This window comes from Pteropus medius, unplaced genomic scaffold (genome assembly GCF_902729225.1).
Source record: "Pteropus medius unplaced genomic scaffold, Ma_sr-lr_union100, whole genome shotgun sequence".
In the NCBI taxonomy this organism is placed as follows: Eukaryota; Metazoa; Chordata; class Mammalia; order Chiroptera; family Pteropodidae; genus Pteropus; species Pteropus medius.
Genome location: NW_024352786.1, coordinates 1,320,671 through 1,333,236, shown reverse-complemented (window position 1 = coordinate 1,333,236; position 12,566 = coordinate 1,320,671). Strand labels below are relative to the sequence as shown.

The 12,566-nt window shown below is 33.7% G+C and overlaps 1 protein-coding gene and 1 pseudogene across 2 annotated transcripts in view; one reads left to right on the top strand and one right to left on the bottom strand.

Annotated features, from left to right (window-relative positions):
- Positions 1-12,566, top strand: part of PPP3CA (protein phosphatase 3 catalytic subunit alpha) — a 279,943-nt gene that overhangs the window by 86,669 nt on the left and 180,708 nt on the right. The gene's annotated exons all lie outside the window — the stretch shown is intronic.
- Positions 2,926-3,044, bottom strand: LOC120591283 (uncharacterized; annotated as a pseudogene).

The window sequence follows — 12,566 nt, the reverse complement described above, 5'->3', positions numbered from 1 at the left end:
CTGTTATGGTAATTTTGGTTAAGAATTTGGACTTTGGAGTGTAGGTATGGATTCTGCTGCATGTTGCCAATTGTCATTGTACATGTAGGCAGTTTCTTTATATGGAAATTGGGGATAATAATGTATACTCCTTAGAGTCAATTTTGTCTTAGAAGTATAGTTTCAGGAATAAGAAATGGGGACTATGCACCTTTTCAGGAAGCTGTGACCTTTCTGAAAGGAGCACTTGCAGGAGATTTCGGTTCTGAGTTTCTTAAGGGACACCTGTTTAATTCTTTGCTTAACAAAATAGAGTATTGGCTTATCACTTATCCTGTGGCTCTCATTACCTCCACAGACACGACCTTGGTATTTACATGCATGCTTGCTTATTATAGTCAGAGATTGGGATCCTGTTTTGCTCTTTGCTTTTGGGAATGGTAAAAGTTTCTTCCAGCTGGCTAAAATCAATACACACTTTATTTTTGAACCTTTTAGGAAAGGAGAGAAAGAGGGTGTTAGAATGTACTTTTATTGAAGTGTCAATCATTACTGTGTACCTTTGATTCATCTGGGACTTTCACATTGCTTTTAATCTCTACAACATTTTTGTGTTCTATTATTCAGGAAGAGCATTAGAGAATCCCCATGGTTAGCAGTTATAGGACATTTAACAAATGATCTGTGATTCTGGAGGAAAAATGTCAGAGTACTGTATTCCAAAGGAATAGTCATTGTTGGATCCAAATTAATTTTGGTCTTGTGTAACTTATATGGATGTTTCCATTTACTTGTAGCAACTAGGAATACTGTGTGTCAGTCATATTTTCACATAGTGGAAAAATCTCTGGAATTGAGTTTTGTCATTAGCAAAACATGAATAAAAATGTTTAAGGCCCTTCATCTGTTGGTAGCATATACAATAGAATAAATTAATCTTTGGGAAAACATAGAAAGATATTTTTTAAAAGTTTGCGTATATATACATATGTGTATATATGTATATATATTGTGTATTCTTTTTCTGTAATAAATGAAACTATAAAAGACTGTTATTTCTCACCATTCCACATTTGTCTCCATATAAAGATAATTTTATGAGATAATTTGAGAACTAAGAAAATCGTTGGTAGTTCTATCTCATAAATTGACATTAATGCATAATAAAGAAGTTAAAGATAAATAATATGACAGTTTTCTTTGGATTCAGAGGAAGTACAGTTTCTCTTATAAAATTGAAAGCATTCCTCTTATCAGGCTGTACAGCTATTTTATTTGAAAGAAGGAATAACCTTTTTTTTTTCTTTTTAATCATTGTATTAAACTAATTCTTCAGGAAAAAGTCCATTTGTTGATCACAGTTGGGACATTTCACTTGACTTAAAAAATTTATTTCCCCTTGATATAAAGGTTAGCAGCCTATTGTATTTACAGAGAGAATTACACTCACTCATTAACCCTATTACGAATTTTGTAGTTGGAAAAAATATTAAGCTCACTTAGGGAAAAAAGCAAAGGCTAATGAATAGAATGGAAAAGCTTTGTTAAAGTCACTTCAGATTAGCTAATTATGCTAGTTTGATATGTAGGTGGCAAAAAGTACGGTTTTGAATTTACGAGATTCACATAATTAGGATGAATTTTAAAACTATACGGAAAAATATGTATTTAAATTTTTAAGCCATTAGCAAGTTAAACAGAGTATCATTTTGGTGAGTTATAGGTAAGACAAACCTGGATTGTATGTAGCTATTTCTTTCATAAGGATTCAAATTCACATATGTTTACCATTCTTTTATGTACCATGATAATCTATTCGATTTAATCATCATTTGAAATACTTATTATGTCCTTTTTACAGATGCAGAAACTCAGGTCATGAAACATTCAGTAACATGTATTAAAAAACACAGTAAAGGGTAGAGTGTGGATTAGTATCCAGGTCTGTCTGACTCAAAATTCTAGGCCGTTTTACTGCATCATACTAACTGTATGATCTTGACCAGAGGGCTTAATTTATATAGGGGACAATTTCTCTATCTATGAAGAGAAGATTTAGACTAATTTATATTAGAAATCTCGCTACCTTTCAAATTCTCATAACTCAGTTTTTGCCCTTGTTTTAAAAATTGACACCGTAAAGTATTACCAAGTTTACATGTTAAAAATATTCAATAAACCATTATCTTGTTACCTTACAGTAATTCAGTATTACAGTCTAAAGTCATCCAAAATCAAATGTTAAAAGGCATCCAAAATCAAATGTTAAAATGCTATGTTCCACTTTAGCATTGAGGAAATTAGAGAAACAGTGATTTGCTGTATAATTTATGAAACATTAACCAGAAAATTAGTTTGTTTCTATTTTGTACTATGTTGAAAATATATTGAGGGACACTTCAAAATATGATATAATATAAAAATATTAAACTTATTTTGCTTTGTGGTAATTTAGCTTTGTCATATTAAAACTGTTTGCTAATACATCATACAACTAAACAAAGAAAGTTGATAATATAATGTATTAATGTAAATAAATGTAAATATTTTAAAAGTGTCTATGAATTAAGTCTGAAGTTAAGAGGAAATATCTGCTAAAAGTTCTTTGTCATGTTCTTAAAACTCAATTATGATAACTGGAGTGCATATATCGAGAAATTTTCATGTTACCATATTGCCCTCATAAAATAATACCTCCTTAATTTCCATTTACTCTTTTTTTTTATATTTAATTTTGGTGTTTCAATGAGAAATGAATACAGAAAAAAAGAGGAACACATTTTTTTCTTGTAGTGGATGAAAAATTTCAAGCGATCTTGTTTGAAGAGAATTTGTCATGTCATACTTTTTTGTTTGTTTGTTTGTTTTTGGCGAGGCAACCCTTGGTTGACCTCACAGATTGCAAGGACCTTGTCAGTTTACAATCCCTTATTTTTTTATTTTTTACGCCTACAGCACCTGGTCATCCTAGATGGTCTCCCATCCAAGTACTAACCAGGCCCAACACTGGTTAGCTTCTGAGATCAGACGGGATCGGGCTTGTTCAGGGTAGCATGGCCATAGACGGTCATACTTTTTAATGAATGCTTTAATATACTGATAAATGATAGCAAAGACATTATTTTAAGAATATTTTATATGACATAAAAATGTAAAGCTAAATTTGTCTTAATTTTGCTAATGGTGTATTAAAGTTATGTCAAAGGTAGATACAATGTCTATAAAAGAGGAAATTGAAATCATTTAATTTTGTAATAATGCCTGCATTTTAAAAAATGTATTAAAATCCAAAAATGGTCATTTATATTTTTGCTGTTAAGTGTTGCTGAACACCTAAGAATCTCTGACAGATGCCTTCAGGATATTTCACTTCAGGTTTGAATTACCAAGAGTAGCTACTAATGAGGAACAAACAGAAAAAAATAAGTAAAATTGCACTAATTAGGACTTTGACGATTTTGTCAGTATGTTGCAACTGGAATCCAGATCTACATCTTTAGTGCTTTTGGGAAAAAAAGGACATATAATACTTTGAAAAGCAAAATGGCAATCTAACACTTATCTTTGTTAAATCAACAACATTGATTGAGCTGATCTCATATGTCCATCTGTCCATGCCAGCAGTGATGACAAACCCTATCTCCAAAACAGGTGGATGTACAGTGGAATTTGATAGAAGTTTGCTATTACTAAAAGTGATGGTAAATATATACATTTCAACTTTTGAAAGATGAGAATTCATATTACATTTTTTGATATAGCAGACTTTCTGTGAAAAACAGTGATTTCCTTTTAATTCAGTAGTCGCCATTTCTTCAGTACTAATTATGTTTTGCATTCCTTAAATGCATTATCTCTAATTCTAACCAGAATAATGCAAGGAAGAAATTCTAATGTAGAAACTGAATGCACACTCAGTTCTGGCTCTAAAACTCAGGTTTTTTTCACAATGTACTGCCTTCCTGTGATGACTTCTTCAGTCTGAATTGTAAAGTAACATCCTATGCTACATTGCACATTATTTTGTGGGACAGCAAGAAGACCAAAGTGAGGGTTACAGGAGAGGGCTGCCAGTTCAAGGTTAAACTAATAACTTAGGAGTTATCCTTTCACTTTTGCCTCATTAGCACCACAATTGAACTGAATGTATTTATGAATCACAAGTGACAAAGCCCTTTAATTCTATACCTGTAGCAGCAGGCCTCAGTATGTTCACATATATGTTTATATGTCATAGATAAGTATGTAAAACACGTGCACACACACACACAAAGTTACTGTGTCTGCATTGATTTAATTTGCAATTTTACACCTAAAGCAATGTGTAAAGTTTATTTTTTGTTTGTATAAAGTAAGATAGACTAAAAGTAACATTTTAACTCTAACGTAATTTATTACTAAGTAGTTGAGATTTGCTTATCTTTTGACTAGAAAATAGGTGTCTTCTTCTTTTTGAAAATCTTTCTAGTATTCTTGGATGTACTTTTTTACTCTCCTGTGCAAAAGTGGCCTAAAGCTTTGTTTTTACATCATTTCGAATTGTCCTACTTGTTATGACTTTACTGGTTGAAAAGTATCTGAATAAAAAGGAGCATCTCTCTGGCCTCTTCCTCTTCTAAAAACATACCATTATTCTAGTGTGTGGATTGCAGTTGATATCTCACTCTAACTAGGCATTTCTTTGTGTCAGATAGTCAATAACATGGCCCTCAACACTAATCATTCAGTCCCTACTACATGCACGTTTGCTGGAAGTGAAGAAAACACTGACACTGACACATCAAACATAGGTATTTCCTTTAGGGGGATCATGTTCTAATTGGGAAAGAGAGAGGCCAAGTGTAGGATACTATGATGGGGGAAAATTTCATGGAAGAATTTATGGCTGAGGTATGACTTGCATCAGGCTTTGAAGACTAAGCAGGATTTGACTGTATAGAAAAGAAGAGGCAGAGAGGAACAGAGAGACAACGTGAGCAACTAGGCTGAGAGAGAGTTGGGTATAATGTACTTACAGAGACTGAGCCGTCTGCATCACAGGTGAAGGACAGAGATGGGAAGCTGGTGACCATGGGTTCACAAGGATGGAAGAGGGAATTGAAAGTCAGGGAAGTGTTTGGAATTGATACAAGATAATAGCATTTCTCAAACTGCACCACTGTTGCATGTTTTGAGGAAAGGAAGAGTCCCTTGATCAAACAAGAAAGGTAAACTGACTTCTGCATGTCAAAACTAAAAAGATTTTACTATGTTAATGTACAAAGTAAAATTCCAAGAGGGATATACAGCCAGCAAAATATCTGAACCTAGTTGGCCATGGGTGCTTTTTTATTTTTCTCGTGACAAGTACACTTGTGAAATATTGTGATAAGAAGTAGATGCAACCCATATGAGTTTTAGAGGACAAGTTGAATAGTGTTTGGGGAAGTTAGGTCTTATAGAGATAAACTGGATAAAAAGAGGATAAAGAATAGGGGAGGGAAATGCTTAAAGGGAGGGTTGAAGACTGCCTGATCTAGGGTGGTGGCAGTGACTTCGGAGGATAAGAGGTAAATTCAAGACCTTTTTCAAACAAACAAACAGACAGACAAACAAGCCTACAGGATGTGGCAGTGAATTGAATTAAAGTGATGGCAAAAGTATATGGTATATAGTGATGGAATGCAATTCTTGTCACTGTTAGTGATAAAAAAGTGAAAAATCAGAAACCAGTCCTAGGTGTTCTGTTCGAGGGCATTGCAGGTATGGCGGCACCACTGAGGCTGAGCTAGCATGAAGAGGAGCTGGTACTACGCAGAAGAAGATGTGAGTTAAGCATGAGGCAAATAAGTGCCGTCAGGTAGTGAGACTGGAGGAATGAGGGGCTCAGGGTTGGAAGTTGTGCTGTGGATGGTGCTCCTTTCCCTTCGTCCCTTTGTGTAATCAGATTGCATCTCCTTTTATAATTTTAAAAACCTTGATGGGAAGCAATTTTTTTAAAAAAAAAATCCATTTAAGTATGGAGAAACTACCAATCTCATTAAATTTTACAAGATTTCTTTGAAATAGACGCAGGCTTACAGTTATGATAGTGCAATTTCATATGTAGAGTCAGTTTTTCTCCTTTTTCTTTTTTTGTCAGTGATGTGTGTAAAACTATGACATACTTTGGAAATAATTTTGAACAGTTTTCTTTAAAGCTGTTTCGTACAGAAGCATGCATTTGGTGTTTCTAAACATTTTATAGGCAGGTACTGTGGTACAGAATAGAGAGCTCTGACTTGGCGCCGGTTTGACCTGAAATTCCACATTAACTGATTCCATACTTAACTAAACTAGATCATGTATGGTTGACTGCAAGGAATAGCTACTAAAGTATTTAAAACTCCTTTAAAATATACTTGATCTTAGCCGAAAGGCCGAGAAGTGATTTAAAACGCCTTTAAAATATTGCAAGTGTTTGTCACATCAAATAATAGAATTTATTCTGTTGTTTTCCTGCATAGCTTTAGTGTGCCCTCCTGTATGTGAGCTGTTGGCTTCTCTCTTGTCTGTCTGGGGACAGCATACTCTTTAGTTGTGCTGTTAGTCAGTCCCCATTAGCACGATAGTGAGGAAATTATTTCTCACTCCCTCTTATTTTAGGGACTTGATTAAAATCAGCATGTTATGTGCTCTCAGTAGAATGTGCTCTCAGAGCTTCATGTGCTGACTTCTTTGTTCACGTTTCTCATTAACATTACAAAAATGAGTAAGCAACAAAAATGAGTAAGCAACAAAATTTCACAAGATTTCTTTGAAACAAAAATAGGAGCTCCTATAGAAACACACAGACTCCAACTTTTTTGGTGGAGAGTAGACATTGCCTAGTAGAGCATAAAGATACGCTTATTATTGGAGGTTGGTCCTGGTGTGACTTTTCTACAGAACACATTTTAAGAAATAAACTCGTATACAGGAAGTATGTTTTAAAATAACACATCGGAACTAAAAATTAAATACAGTCATGCATGCTTAATGATGGGGATGCTGTTCTGAGAAATGCGTTCTTAGGCAACTTCTGTGTGAAAATATAGAGTGTACTAACACTGACCTAGATGATGTAGCCTACTACACGGCTAGGCTGTGTCGTTTAGCCCATTGCCTAGGCTACAAGCCTGTACAGCATGTCACTGTACACAACAACATGAGGTTAAATAAAACACAAGAGAAAATGATTCGATTAACAGACACAGTAAACATGAGATGGACAAGGCTGCTGCCAGCTTAACATGGCATTCTGTTTGACAGCAAACTCTTTATTTGTAAGTAGAGAGAATAGACTCTAAAACAATGATAAAAGATATAGTTTAGTAAATGCTTGAGCCAGTAACGTAGTTGCTTATCAAGTATTATGTACTGTACATAATTGTATGTGCCATACTTTGATACAACTGGCAGTGCAGTAGGCTTGTTTACACCAGCATCGACACAAACACATGGGTGATACATTGCACTATGACCTTATGAGGGCTGTGACATCACTAGGCGATAGGAATTTTTAGGCCCGCTGTCCGATATGTGGTCCCACAATGACCATAATGTTTAAAGGCAGAGTGACTGACGTATTTCTCTAATATTCAGATGTTATCAGCATTTGGAAAATGTTGTCATTTTGCCTTTGTCATAAGGAAGCCTACATGCTACTCAGTAATAAACGATGATTCAACCATCATGAGATAGAATATTTTTAATCCTATAAAGACATACCAAAACTTTATCATATAAATCAGAAATTCTGCCTCCCTTTGAATTCACTTTTATTCTTTCAAGAATTAAGAGTTTTGAACTGAAAAGTGTGTTAGCTATTTCTTCATCCAAGATTCAGTGAGAGAAATGAGAGTTGGAAAGATTAAATAACCACTCAAGACCACACAGGCGTGAAGGGAAGAATTGGGATTTGATTCAGGATGTCTAACTCTTGGCCAAGAATTATTAACCATGTCCTTATTTTCACAGCCCCATTCTGTAACTCAGTGTGCTGTTTATCAGCCTAGAGCGTATATAGGTGGTTCAATATAGGTAATATTTTCTATGTCCTGAGGTGGTGCATAAGAGCATGTGCCGTGTCCATGAGGATGTGTGTACGTGCCTTGGCATATGTATGGTGTAAGGGAGTCCTAGGTTGTGAAGGCTGGGATATAAGAGAAAATGGTTTCGGTTTAAATGTTTTCCAAATTTTTGAACTATGTTTGCTTTTTAGAACCACTACCATCCTCACCATCAACCTTTCTGCTCGCTTTAACCCAGTAACAGTCCACTGCATGAGCTGCTGCTGTATTAGTGGGTAACGGGATACAGAATCAGCAGCAGCAGGAGCCCGGTTCAAGGGGTCAGAAACTCAGATTTCTTAATTTGATTCTGATAATGACATATACAGATAGCCTGGAAGTCATGTAAAGCCTTGGGAGAAATAGGCGGAGAACCCAGTTTTACTTTACTTTATTAAACTGCTCTTTTTCTTACTGAACTATGGGGTTAACTTCGTTTCTGTTCTCTGGCACTTATCTCCCCAAAAGTTGATCCTTCTTCTTTCTCCTCAGAACCCTTTTATCCAACTAGTAACATATCAGTTTTCAATTACAGATAAGTGGTTTTTTAAAAAATGTAATTTCCAGGTTATCTCATGTAAGTATGTTTTGTGTCTTAATTAGTTTAAAAAATAATTATAGTTATGTCTTTAATTGCTAGTCTATCCCCATTCAGTACCTAATATAATGCTTATTGCAGTCAGTAGTAAATAAATTGTTCATGAACTAATGACTATCTGTAAACATTCACATAATATAGGTGTCTCTAGATGAATCTTTGTTTAAGAATTCCACATGTTTAAGCGTTTTCATATCTAAACAAAACTACTTAAGATATACAATTATGAGTATATCTGGGGTATGAAGAAGGAAGTATTTTGAACGCAGAGAGAAGAGTTAAACGAGGCCATATAATAGACAAGATGACATTGTGTTAGTTCCAGAATATAAAAGAATTATGACTATAGTATAGTTAAAATATTTCTGAATAGATTTTATCTGACAATATTGTTTTGGTCATGTTCTGTAATGTTTGTAAAGATACACTTACCAATTTACCACCGAGGACACGTGTTAATGAATTCATTTTAGTTTAAAAGCATGGTTACTAGAGCCAGATTTTTTAGGTTTGAATTGAATCCTCTGCTTACAGACTCTGTGATTTTTGGATAAATTATTTAGCCCTGTATTGTGGGTTAGGTAATTTTCTTCATCTGTAAGTAAAGATTTATAGATAAAGTAGATTCTGATAGTAGAGTCTTCCTCAGGGAGTTATTGTCAGGTTAATATTTGTAAATCTTTAGAACCAGGGCCAAGCAATTACTAAGCACTGGATTAATATTGGCAATTATTATAGACCACTATAACATTCCAGAATATAATGTTACATATTGGAATCATTTGGTGATTTGGTCTTAGGTTTTAAAAATTATTTTAAAATATTCATTCTTTAATTCAACAAATATTTGTCGAGTACTTACTTTGTGTTAGAGACAGTACTGATACCGCCTCCAGTGACAGTGTTACCTTTTGTATCATGTTTTAACATTTACAGAGTCCTTCCACATGCCATCTTCTGTGGCTTTCCTGTCAAAACTATGAGGTGGCTAAGAAGAATGATATTGCCAGTTTATAGATGAAGTAACTTTTCATAGGGGCAGAGATTTGCCTAATTATAGAACGTAAAGCCTAAGTCATTTCTTTTTTCACTCTACCCACCATCCCCTTGTAGAAAGAACTTTGCTTACATTCCCATGGGGCTTACTTTTCCTCCGAAGGTCTATATGTGGATCACTTGGACCTAGGACAGGAATCCATGTTAGTTTATAGTCTTCTTAGGTTGGACCACAGAAATTCCATCCTTAGGTTTTTGTTTTTGTAACTTTTAGAAAGATTTTCTGAATATTATAAAATTTTGTGTTTTAAAGTAAACTTAAAGTACTTGATTTATTCATAAACATTTTTATATTTTTGTTTATTTTTATCATTTTGTCTCTTTGTTTTATCCAATTCATAGTTTTCTTTTTAATTTTTTCAAATTTTATTTGCATATCTGAACTAGCATTCCAGATTTAAATTCCAAGGCCAACCTGTTTATTTGTCTTTCAACACAGAAAGAAATTAAAATAAGGAAGGGAAAAAAAGTAAAGCTGCCCATCAGCCATATAATGGGCCTCTCTAATAGACCTGATTGAATTGAGTATTGTAGCAGTTCACCCAGTGGAATAAAAAGCGTAAGGCACTCAACATTTAGTTATAAATTTATTCATTGCAAAGAGCCACATCCCATTAATTTTATGTAATTTGGCAATTCCCAGTAGCTGCTGCTGAAGTATGTGGTCCCTTTTGGTTTTGTGTAGTGATGCTCTCTGGAGAGAGGAGAGCTCTATTGTGTATATAAACTTTAAAGGGCCAAAAGATTTTCAGAGCATTCACCAACGGCGTAATTGTTGCTTTGATCCTGTGTACTCTCTTAACAATGCTTTCCACTACTGTTATTTCTGAACACAAGTATGTATAGAGCTTAGAGTAAAATGATGTACAGACCAGTTGTTCTTATGTTCCAGTAGCTACCCAAGAAAGCAGTTACTATCATCTCCTTTTACCATAAACCTCCATAATCAAACTATTCTAGAAGATTACATTCACTTAAGATCTGGTTGATGTCAGTGTACAGTCATTGTGTTTGAGTCCACCATCCCAGGGGAACTACATTTTAATTCTTACTGTGTCTAAAGAGTGAGATTTTGGACTAGCTTGACATGCAGTTATAATCCTTGATGTAATTGATTACCATAAGGAGTAATGACTTTGATGAATCAGAGTTAGCAGGTGTAGGAATATCAACTTCTCTTGAGTGACAATTCTGTGGACAAAGCCCATGACCGCCTTCAAATTCCTTCATGTTTTTACCTTAATAGTATGATTGAAGATTTGAAAAATCAGAAAGGAGTCATTAAAGTGATTATCTGGGCAGAATTTTTTCTCCTGGAAATGCTTTTCTTCTGTAAAGACCATTTGAAATTCTTTTTTTTTTTTTGCTTGTTGGTGTGTGTGTTTGCTTTAAATTAGGCTATTGAGATTTTGACATTACTGAGAAAGAGAAAAGGAGTAATCAAGTGTGACATAAAAGTGCTTTCGTGCTTTAAGGAGTAATATTAAACAAATGTTTAAATTTTGTTGGAAATAGAATTCTGTGAGACTATCACTTTTTAAGAAAACGATTTATTTATTTGCTTCTGTCAAGAGTGAGATGTTTATATTTGCATATAACAAGGTACAAGAGAGGACAGGGCAATATAAATTACATATGTAACCTTTTGCTGATTTGGCAGAAATAAACTTTTGTTTCAAGTTCTGCTTATGGGATTCAATGACTCCTCACAAGCTGTTTCCTGACTTTCAGTAAACTTTTCTTTGAATAATAGTGTTTGTAGATAGAGGAAGTTAATTTAATTGTCGATTGTCGGCGATAGATGTGTATGTTTCAGTTCTACTAGGGAATACTTGCAAATGAGAGAATGGATATGTTAGAGTTTTGATCCTAAAAATAATTATGAGTCATCAAAGTGCTAGTAAAGCAATAATTGTGTAAGACATTCAAAACATCTCAGGTCAGAGAGAAAATTAAGTCTTAGAAGGCTAGTTGAGGGTTAGGTGATAGGAGGATATATTTGAGAACATAATTTTACTTTCTGGTGAACAGAGTAGATTCTCTTTTTACACCCATTAAAATTGAAGAGCTTCCCACCAAAACAATTAAGATTCTAGCTTGTGGTCTGAGATAAATATTGATTTTTGAATTAGAAAAACTGTTATTTTTGTATCCTGGCTCTTTAAGCTATGTATGTACTTTAAGACTATAAATAGCCCCAGGGGAATTCATTTTTTTGTATGTGTATATATAGAGAGAGAAGAAAATAAACTTGAATGTATTTCTTGCACCTCCATTTTTAGTATTTCTCTTTATTTTTTGATCTTAAGCTAAAACTTTCTTTTCTTATATATTTATTTTTCATCACTTTATATAATACAATTAGAATTATACTAAAGAGTTATAAGCTTTTTTCTAAATTAAAAAATAAGATATTAACTTGCCTTAAAAACTGAGTTTTTTATTTCTTGAATTAAGTCATTTTTGCCTTTAAGTAAATATAGGCTCTGTTATTATGAAAAAAGTGTATTAGGTATGGACATTTAACAGAAATGGACTGGATCAAGATATCTATTTTAAACATAAATTATTTTCTTCATAAAAATAAAAATAATTTTCTTGAGATTTCTACAGAACTAATGTCATTAGCCTTTAATTGGTTTGTGGTCTCTGAGTGAAGGACAAGATGTTAAATTGATTCAGGTAGTGATTATTTTCATTTGACAACTGATTCAATAAAATAGGAACTGAAAAAAAGGTATGACTATATTTTTAAAGTTTATTCAGATCTTTATTATCAATTTAACTGTTGGCTATGCTTTACAGACGTGTTTTTTTCTTTTGAAAGAAGGTATGTATGGGTCTAGCGGCAAAATCATTCATTT